Here is a 9,969-nt window from a genome sequence, read left to right on the forward strand (position 1 = left end):
CAAGGATTATGGCTACAGTTCTTATGTATTCAAACTTACCAGTCAAGCTTTTTTCTTCTCCAATTCATCAGCATCAGAAGGTGAAGCCAGGGCAGACTTTGTCCTCTGTATTCATGTGTTCATCCACTCACCGAAACTAACGTGAGAGAGAGGTGATGTTGGAGACACAACATTGACTGGACCCAATTCTTGCCCTCAGTGAGCTTGCAGTCTAACAGTTTATGATGTGAAAGAGGTGGCCAGAGCCAGCATGGGCTTTCAGGGGAGCAGAGATCGGACTCTTGAAGTTCGATTGGTGAATCCAGGAAAATCTCCTGGAGTGATGGTGGAGCGCACTGTTGAAGAGAAGCTGGTAGCCTACTAAGTGAAGCTGGGGCAAAATCATAGGACAGGAAGTTTCAAGTGAAGGAGGAAGTGAGACGCAGTAGGGAGAGGTGGGGAGTAAGGAGCGGAGGAGGGTAGTGAGGTCAGCAGGGCTGAAGCACGGAACTGTGTGCTGACACGTACAGGCTTAGACGTACCGAGATGATCAATCACTGGGATCCGGGGAAGAAGCTGACCGTCTAAACTGAGGTTTTCACCTATCTGGTGGCCACAGCAGTGTGGATTTAATGGTGGAGAAGACTAGGGCAGAGGCCATTTCTCTTCTTTTTCACTGCTACACTTTCTCTCCTCCTTTGTAGCAGCATCTTCCAACCCTAGCACATAATCCCCATCTAACCCAAAGATCTTATGACTGCACTTCCTGTTTTTCCAAGACATGGCTGCATTTCCTGATATGACCTTGATTTGAAAACCCACTCTGAGAATCTCTAGTATCAGGCCTCACAGAACTGTGTCCTCCTTTACTCTTCACTCTGCCTTCATCACCAGAAAGGCCAGGCCTTGAACGACCTCAGCACGAAACCATTCTCAGGTTTAATCTTGTGAAGCTGCCCATACTCACTTTGCCGTTCCACCTCCCCTCCTCCCCTCCCACTTCTAGCAAGCAAATGTTGGCTGTGCTGGGAAATGTATGCGGACAGGAGGACAGTGAGTTGATCATGCACAGTCCTTGTCCTCAGGAAAATCATAGTCCTGGGATAGACAAGTAAAGTAAAATCCAGAGTGGCACATGCTAAGCTGCTGGAGTGGCCTGAAGGGTAAAAGTAATAATAATTAATAGCAGTTTGGTGATTCCCATGAGAAGGTACCCTGCTAGATGCTTTGTGGGTATTAACTTAGTTCTCTTTAATAGATGCAGGTTATTTACTCAGTAGGTGGTGGGGCCAGGACGCCCAGCCAGATAATCGACCTCCAGAAACCACGCTAATCAACTCCTCCACCACCTTTATTTAGCAGGTGAGAGGTGTTGTGGTGAGAGTTCACGAGAATGCACCTAATGGAGGAAACTCTGGAGCAGCGAGCCTTGGCATCAGTCCTGAAAGTAACAGAGAAATAGCCAGGTGGAGACAGCTAAAAGGAGGCCCTCCAGGGACTCTGAGAATTTGATTGTAAACCAAGCACTGAGAAATACAGAGCGGAGCCTCTTTTTAATAGTAGCTAATATTTATGAGCCCTTGCTATGAACCAAGCTCCTACTCAAACGGCTGGCATGAACTATATCATTTAATTCTCACCCCAAGCCTGGGGCATGATTTTATTTTCATCTCCATTTTACTTATGTGGAAACTGAGGAGGCACAGATGTTGCTGTGGTCTGAATGCACTTCTCCCAAATTCATTCCGAAACGTACTCACCAATGTGTTGGCATTTGGGGGCTAGGTCTTGTATGAGGTGATGAGTTTGTGAGAGTAAATCCCTCACAAGCACAACTAGTGCCCTTCTAAAAGCGACTCCGGACAGCTAGCTAGTCCCTTCCACCAGGCGAGATTGCAGTGCAGACATCATCTCCAAACCAGGAATTGGGCCCTTGCCAGACATATGCTCTCTGGGCCCTTGATTTGAGATTCCCAGGCTTCAGATCTAAACAATTTCTGTTTTATGACCAAGTCTGTGATATTTTGTTTTAGTAACCCAGACTGACCAAGACAGATGCTGGGTAATTTCCCCAAGGTTGTGCTAAGCGAATGACTTAGTGACTGTGGTAGACATTCATCTCCAGTCTTTCTTGCTAACTAACCTTAATAACACAGGTTGGCAATATAACCACCCCACCCCAGTGCTGTGGAATGAATGAAAACAGACTTAAGCCCATCTTAATCTCTTATTCTACTGCTTAGTACACATGTTCCCAGCCTCCCTTAAAGTTGGCCATGTGGCCCATTTCTGTCCAGTTAGATATAAAACATGTGCTGGGGACTTCTGGGAGTTTTTCCTCCTTGGGGAAAGGAAAGCATGTTTTCTACTTGCTCTCTTTCTTCCTACATGGGATGATGGTATGAAGATGTCAGCCTTTAAGGCTATGACAGCAACCTTGCAACCATAAGGCAACAAATCCAAGGAAGAAGGTTATTATGCTAGGGATAGCAGAAAGCAAAGTAAAAAGTGTCCTGGGCTTTGAGGATATTGTTGGACTGCTATGATAACCCTACACACATCCTGTTAATTAAAATGATCAAATGTCACTATGTCACCATTGCGGCTGAAAGTTTGTCAAGTTTGGCCAAGGCTGCAGCTATGTATGCGTTGACTTAGAACGGAAGTAGATTTTGGAAGCAGGAAGCCTGGCTGTCTTTTCAGCTGATAGTTGTTATTCAGCACTGCAGAATTCCATGCCTCCAGCTCCCCACAGCCTCCAACCTTCACTTCACACAGTTACTTTCCCTATGAAAGGATGGAAGGCAAGAAAGTAGACACTGGAGGTATTTTAATTACTTGAGCTATTACTGTCCTGCTTTACTACCTAAAACTGGAAAATAATGACACAATGCAATCAATGAACATTCGATCCTACTACAAAGATTCCTTTCAAAGAACCCATGTTGCACATCTCTTGGCATGGGTCTCACACACTGGCCTGCGTGCTTGGCCTCAGGTCTTCAGTTTGGGCTAACACAGGCTCATTCCAGCCTCAACATGCACTGTTTTGTTAGTTCTCAAATTTCCCACATCCAGTACAGTGCCTACATTGTAGGCTCTTGCTAAATGCTTTGTGATATGGAATTAAAATTGCATAATATTGCTTGTATTGAACAGCTACCCAAATCAGTCTTCTTAGGAATTAAAAGGATATATTAACATCTTTCTGGCCCTTGAAAGATGGTTTCCTAACAGCTACTGAAGTTTAAAGCAATGAAAACTGCTGGAGAGGAAGTGTGACAAGTCAGTGATAGGAGGCAGGTGTTTAACAAACACTGTAAGTTGAATTGAGCTAAATGGGATTTTTAAAAAAGTATTTGTTCTGTCTGGGGAAATGTAAAATGTGATTAAAATGACTATGCTATTTTTGGGTGTGTTAGTTACTTTTCTCTCATTGCTGAGACAAAATACCCGACCCCCAAAATTAGAAGGGAAGGGGTTTATTTGGCTCACAGTTCATAGAGGTTTCAGTCCGTACTCGGCTGACTCCAAGACAGGGATGAGAAACAGGTATCACAGAGAAGAAATAGCACGGCACACTCAAGGCAGCAAAGGTAACAAGAGAGAGTTTACCGGCGTCTCGCTGCCCCCTTTATCTTCTTCACAGTACTAGGATTACAGCGGTGCCAAACCAATCACTCACCTGTAGTGGTTTAGTACCACACGCCCTCAACCCCAGCATCACACGCTGCAGATTCAACTACCTCTGAAAAAGAAAGGCCCACCTCATCTGCATGGGGCTTTGGGGCATGACTAAGCACAAACCATAACAGGGGCAAGAAGAACTGAATAAACTTTCAAGTATGTCTGATTTACAACCAGGAAGCAGTTCACAAAGGAAGGCCAAAATTCCATTATGGAGTGCTTCGCTTTGCCCTGAACAGAGCGACACCTGATCAGATCAGCGCTTCCCAGTGCAGTGAAACTGCATTCCCAGCACATCTTGCTCCCTGACGGCAGTGCTAGGTGGAATGCCGTCAGGCAAAATGCCTCCCCGTGAAAGCACACTTAAAACCAAAGTCTCTCACTGCGGTGTAGACAGTGCTGTGCAGTGTGGCTGTGAGCTGTAATCCAGCTGCCGTTTAACCTGACGTGGCCACTTTCCCTAGTTGTGTCTTTATATTAGCATTTTGCTATACTTTCTCTGGTGCAAGTTATTCTAAATGGTATTTATGCTAACCTAATGTGAAATTATAATGAATTCTGAAACTCATTAGCAATGTATGTATGAGGAATCAAGAGAGTTTCTAAATTCAACAATAACCTAAATGCAGGTTTTATTTTTATTGAATCATGCTAATTGTTCACAAAGTAGTGGTCTGATAACCAAAATGTAGAGTATTAGAGATTCCTATAATCTCTGTTGCCAAAATCTATCTGATCAACAATCAATTTGGAACCTTATTTGTTATAGTGATTCAAGTGTGTGACCTAAAATGTTGCATTTATGTACAGACAGCATATATATATATGTACTGTGGAATTCCATCTCCAAAGTATATAAGTTGACAAGGAAAAGTCTGCATAATTTTTTTTAAACTCAAAAAATACATGTTTTAAAGCACTTTATATGCTTATAGCAACATGTTCGGTTTTTATCTCTCCGTTTGGCTCTCCACGAAAGTAGGAAATGAGTGCTGATCTCTCCCAACCCGTGAGTTTCAGCGAGAACATGGCACTGGGGAAATGAAAATGGTCTTTCCCGTCATAAAGGACAGAGAATCTCATTGCTTGGGTTGACTGTGAACTAATTCAAGAGTATGTTCTGAAACACTGGTTTGGGGTCTAATTCTCACTTTGTGATTCACCTCCATTTTATGTGATGGAAAATAGACAGAATCCGCCTTGTGAATTGTCTTAGGAAGTGCCAGCTGTGTTATTTAACTTCTTGCTGCCTCCTTGCACTAAGATTCCCTTTATTTTAAGTATGGCCTCTCAACTTCATTAACATCAAAAAGATTTTGTTAAGAAATTTAACTGAACATGGCACTGTACAAAGAAACTCACACAGATCAGATTCTTGTTACTTAGAAAGCTAAAAGCACAGACACAAGACCAATATCTTTAGGATGTATATGCTTTATATGAATGCAGGCTGCCCTTTGATTTATTTTGTGTGCTAAAGAGCAGCTATTGAGCTGAGTGTGGCAGAGCACACTGGTCACCCTGACTGCGTGGGAGGCCGAGGTGGGAGAATTCTTTGAGGCTGCAAGTTCAAGACCAGCCTGGAACACAAGGTCACCCACTTCACACAAAACAAAATAAGTCATTATGTAATGAGCCCTTTGTGTCAGGAACTGCATGGAAAAAAACCAACATACATCATGGTCATAGGGCCTTCCTATAATGAGGCAGACGAGGTACTGGCAAGTTAAGGAAGCCGTCTGAGGTCAAATTCTTCAGCTCTGTCTCCAGGGACCTTTCCTTAACCTCCCTGACCCCTGATTTCCCACAAACCTTTCACTCACTAGCAGCCCATGTTCTGGCTCTGCTTTTGGATGAACAAACACTTGGAGCAGAGTGGGGACTGGGACAGGCACGATGTGGTGACTGTAAAGTTCCTCCTCTGAGAGCTAGGCACTACTGGTTTAAGTGCAGTTAGGAATAGGGCATCGGGGCGTGGTGGTGCATACCTGTAATCACAGTACTCTAGGAGGCTGAAGCAGGAGGATCACAAGTTCAAGTCTTGCCTGTGCAATTTAGTGAGAACCTGTGTTAACACAAATAAAAATTAAAAGGGCTAGGGATGTAGCTTGGTGTGAAGACCCTGGCCCACCTCCTCACAGCATTTTCTGTCCGTGTCCCTCACAATTGCTTTAGTCTTCAAGTTTCCATCTGCAAACTCTTGAAAAAGGACCCTGTTAGGCAGCATGTTTTTCAAGCCTGGTCATACATGTCATAAATGACCTTCAGCTGTGCGGGATCATGCTGGAGCAAGCACACAGTTATGGACCCAACATCTGTGACAGATGGACTCACATTCTCCTTCAGCTATTAGCTATTCTCTACTTTCCTGTTTCCCATAGCTGCTAGCTATTCTTCAGCTGTGGTCCACTTTGTCAAGTTTAAAACACTTCCCTTGGGCTCTGTGCTACCCTATTCTTGAAGTGTTCTGATTGTTCCTTCATGCTTCTTGTTCTCCTTCCAATACTCTTCGCTCTTTCTATACTTTTTTTCTTACAGACAATTGTAATCTTCTGCGGATTGGAGGATTTGGATACATTAGACATCATGATTTCCTAACTCAGGCTTCCCAGACTTCCTCATGCTCTGGTCTAAAGAGACTTGAGGACTGAATTTAAAGAGTTCATGAATTTAAGTGTGGAAAAAAAACTATATTTTCACTAAATGCTAACCAACATTTACCAAGTCCTTCAATTATGAATGCAATAAACCACTGTAATAACAACATAACTTACAGCTTGTGTCTAGATGTCCCCCCAAAGCCTCATGCTGTCATAGATGGGGCTTTGTTAGAGGTGGCTGGATCTAGAGTTTGATGCTGAGGTTAAGGGTGTGTGATTACTAAATCAGTCCACTAAGTGGCTTAGCATAGTTATGGGTGTGAGTCCTACCTGCCCTAGGGCTGCAAGGTGCATAGCCTAGATAGACTATAAAAGGACTAGAAAGAAGCTGCTATTGTCACTTGCTTGCTTTACTACCTTCTGCCCACCATGAACTGTTTCTCCTCTGCGATCCCCTCTGCCATGTGCCACTCTGCCTTGGAGCCAGCCAACCGTGAACTGAAACCTCTACAAACTGTGAGCTAAATAAACCTTTCCTTCTTTAGCTTTGGGTGTCAGGTATTTCACCTCAGCAACCAGGAAAAGTAACCAAGACAATAACTTTATTATCAAGGGAAATCACAGGTATTTTCATGTTTTCAAATTGTTACAAATATCATTATCTAAAAATTTATCTCTTCCCATTACTACTTCAAATTCATGGTGGCAATTTGATCTATCACTGGATCTTTATATCTCAAGCCTTCAAAAGATGCATACATGCATACAAGATGCATACAAAAGATGGGTGGCTGAGGCCGAGGAGCCCAACCTCCATAGTGTAGTGATTTAGGGAGACCCTATCTCAAAGTAAGTAAAAACACCTGGGGGATGAAGCTCAGCACAAAGGCTCTGGGTTCAATCCCCACTACCCTTGCCCAAGCAAAGCATACAACCATGTCAAAACTGTACTCAATACTTTTGATAACTGTTTCATTATACAATGTACAACGTTTTCTTTGTAATCCTGAGTCTTTTAGCTTTTAATGCAGCCCTGGAAACATTTTTTGGAGACAGAGTCTGTAGACTTCATCAGGTTGCTAAACCTCCCTCCCATGCCACAAAAGAGTTAAGGGAGGGATCAACTCTACATGAAAACAGTTTTGCCAGGTGGTCTATTGCAGCTTATAAAGGGGATTGAGACCTGGGCAACACAGCAGGAACTTTTCAAAAGCCTAATGACCCACGCGGTTGTCGGTTGTTGAAGACATGCCTTTGTATTTCAGCTGCCTTCTCTATTTGTAGACTACTTGTCGGACTGGTATCAAATCCTCTTTGTGGTGAGACATCCAGGTGCTGGTCTTGGACTTGTAATTTATATCTCAGATTACTTTCAACTGTCAGTTACTCTATCAATGGGTTGACCAACCCATGGTCCTAGCTCCATGCTAAGGGCTGGGTTCCTGGACTGCTTACACATTCTGTCCTGCACAAAAGCTCTGCAGATTTTTATTATTCTGGATAGAAAAATAGAGCTATTAACTGAGTATAGCCCTTGGAATGCTTTACAAATTAAGTAAAACTTTCTCACCTGTGGTACTTTTGTTCGGACAAACGCCACTTGTGGTGGATTAAGCAAGACAAGGAATTTGTGATATGGATGAAAGGAGGTTACAGGGCACCCAAGGGAGGGATATGGGGACAGGTTAACCCAGGAACGGGGATTGGCAAACTTTTCTGTGAAGGGCCAGACAATAGAGGCTTTAGGTTATGGGTTGAGGACTCTTTAGATTACAGCAGCGCCAGAGTTCTCCCTCTGAAATCTATCCCTTCACCTTCCACACATCTGCTTCATTGGCCTCTTCCCGCTGACTAGCTTCTTTAGCTTCTCTCTCTGCGGTAGGGACATGGCTTCCATTATGACTGAGGTCCTAAATGTCACCCAGGGCTCATGTTTTGAAGGCTTGTTGGAAGCCGGTGGCATTACTGGGATGTGATGAGGTCTAATGGAGGAAATTTTGATCATGGGGCATGCCCTTCAAGGCGATACTGGGGTCCTGGCCCCCTCCTCTCTTCCTCTCTTGCTTCCTGACTGCCATGAGAAAAGCAGCCACTTCTGCCACGTTTCCGAGGGCCTATGCCACCACGAGCACCAAATGGGAGCCGATCAACTGTGTGTTGAAATAAACCTCTCCTTCTTTTCCACTGTTTATCTCAGACATTTGTCACAGCGACAGGAAGCCAACATAGCTTCTGAAAGCTCCGAGCTTGTGTCACAAATCCAAGCTCTTACTGTCCTGGTCTCAACTCCAAACCCTTAGGCCAGGATGTGTGAGCTAGGATTTGGGGGTGCCTCTTACCACTAGGACCAAGAAGAGAAACGGCCCCCAGAGACGCAGGGCTGGGCAGGTGAGCCGGCCAGTCTCGTGTTGCACCCATTCACACCTGCTGCTGCAGCACCATCCGGGACAGACCCTTGAAGCCCTGGCTGAAGCAAATGCCAGCCCTCATGGCCTCTGAAGACAACCGGCCAATCTGTCAGTGGAGTCCGCTCACCCTTACAGTCTCTTCTGTGCTGTGGAGGGTCAGCTTTCTCTCTCTCCTCTACAGCTGCACAGCATTCTGTTAGCACAGTTTGCCTTGTTCCGTCGCTATTTTTACACCTGCCTTTTTGCTTTGCAGACAATGGGTGCTCTGCTGACTGACTTACTCAACTTTCTGTCCACGGTAGAAATCTGCTAGGCTCTGAGTTCTAATCTGTTGTTTATATCCTCACAGCTAAGTAATTCCAAACTGAAGAAAAGGCTGACTTCTATAAAGACTTGCATTTATATGTGAAATGTTATTTTTATGAAAATTATCTCAATGTTATAAGCATCCTTTCCACATTTATGGTAGCCAAATTAAAGGATATTTAAAGAATGTTTACAGCAAAAGTTATATATTTTGAACTCTAAAAATAAGACATTCTATTATTGTACTAAATCAAAAAGGAATTCCACAGAATCTTAAGCAAGACTTGAAATATTCAAAATCATTTTAAAAAATTCTCTAAAGTGATTAGTCTTTGATGCAAGAAATTTCCCAGAGAGCCTGAGACCTCATGATCTAATTTATTTCTTCCTAGGATTATTAATTAACATCGTTCTCCTGCTAAACTCCCCTGCTGAAAGAAAGTAAATACAGTACTGCAGGGAAAACTGGTTCATTCCCACCGAACCGTGAGCGGTTTGAGTTCTGTCCGAGAAAGCACTAGCGAGAGAACTCTTCCTAAACCATCAGCACCTGTGCGAAAGCTTTCCATTCAGCAGCATCCTCGGGGGACCCAGCGCTGGAATGTGCAGTTTTGGAAACGGCAACTTTGGCTCCACGGTGACTATCAGGTCCCTGCAGGCCCAGCCATTGTGCAGGGGGCCGGCTGGGGCGGGTGGGGTCCCGATGCTCCGGGCTGATAGGATTCTAATTTCGCTCGGTATTTATTTTTTCTACTACAATTACAGTTCTGTTCAGAAAAATAAAATCTCAGTTGTGGCCTCATATGTGTTTCTAATTTTCAGCGTCGACAAAAAAAAAAAGAAACTTTTCATTTACCCCAAAGCATCGCCTTTGTCCGGTCTCCAGGGGAACCAAGCCCCGGCCCTCGGCGGAGCCCAGTTCCCTACCTCCCCGCCGGTCTCGGTGGCCTCTGCCAGGGACGGGGATGCTTCGCACAGTGGCCAGGCGC

At 44.2% G+C, this 9,969-nt stretch overlaps 1 long non-coding RNA gene across 2 annotated transcripts in view; it reads right to left on the reverse strand.

The window, feature by feature from the left end:
• The window catches only part of LOC104857762, a 41,706-nt gene extending 31,743 nt beyond the window's left edge, over positions 1 to 9,963 (reverse strand). For both annotated transcript variants that reach the window (XR_778954.1, XR_778953.2), the window contains exons 1-2: positions 9,837 to 9,963; positions 40 to 136 (exon numbers count right to left, since the gene is read on the reverse strand). This is a non-coding gene — a long non-coding RNA (uncharacterized LOC104857762). The remainder of the gene's footprint in view (positions 1 to 39; positions 137 to 9,836) is intronic.
• Positions 9,964 to 9,969: the final 6 nt, after the last annotated feature.

Source organism: Fukomys damarensis, unplaced genomic scaffold (genome assembly GCF_012274545.1).
Source record: "Fukomys damarensis isolate Sample0158 unplaced genomic scaffold, DMR_v1.0_HiC HiC_scaffold_27, whole genome shotgun sequence".
In the NCBI taxonomy this organism is placed as follows: domain Eukaryota; kingdom Metazoa; phylum Chordata; class Mammalia; order Rodentia; family Bathyergidae; genus Fukomys; species Fukomys damarensis.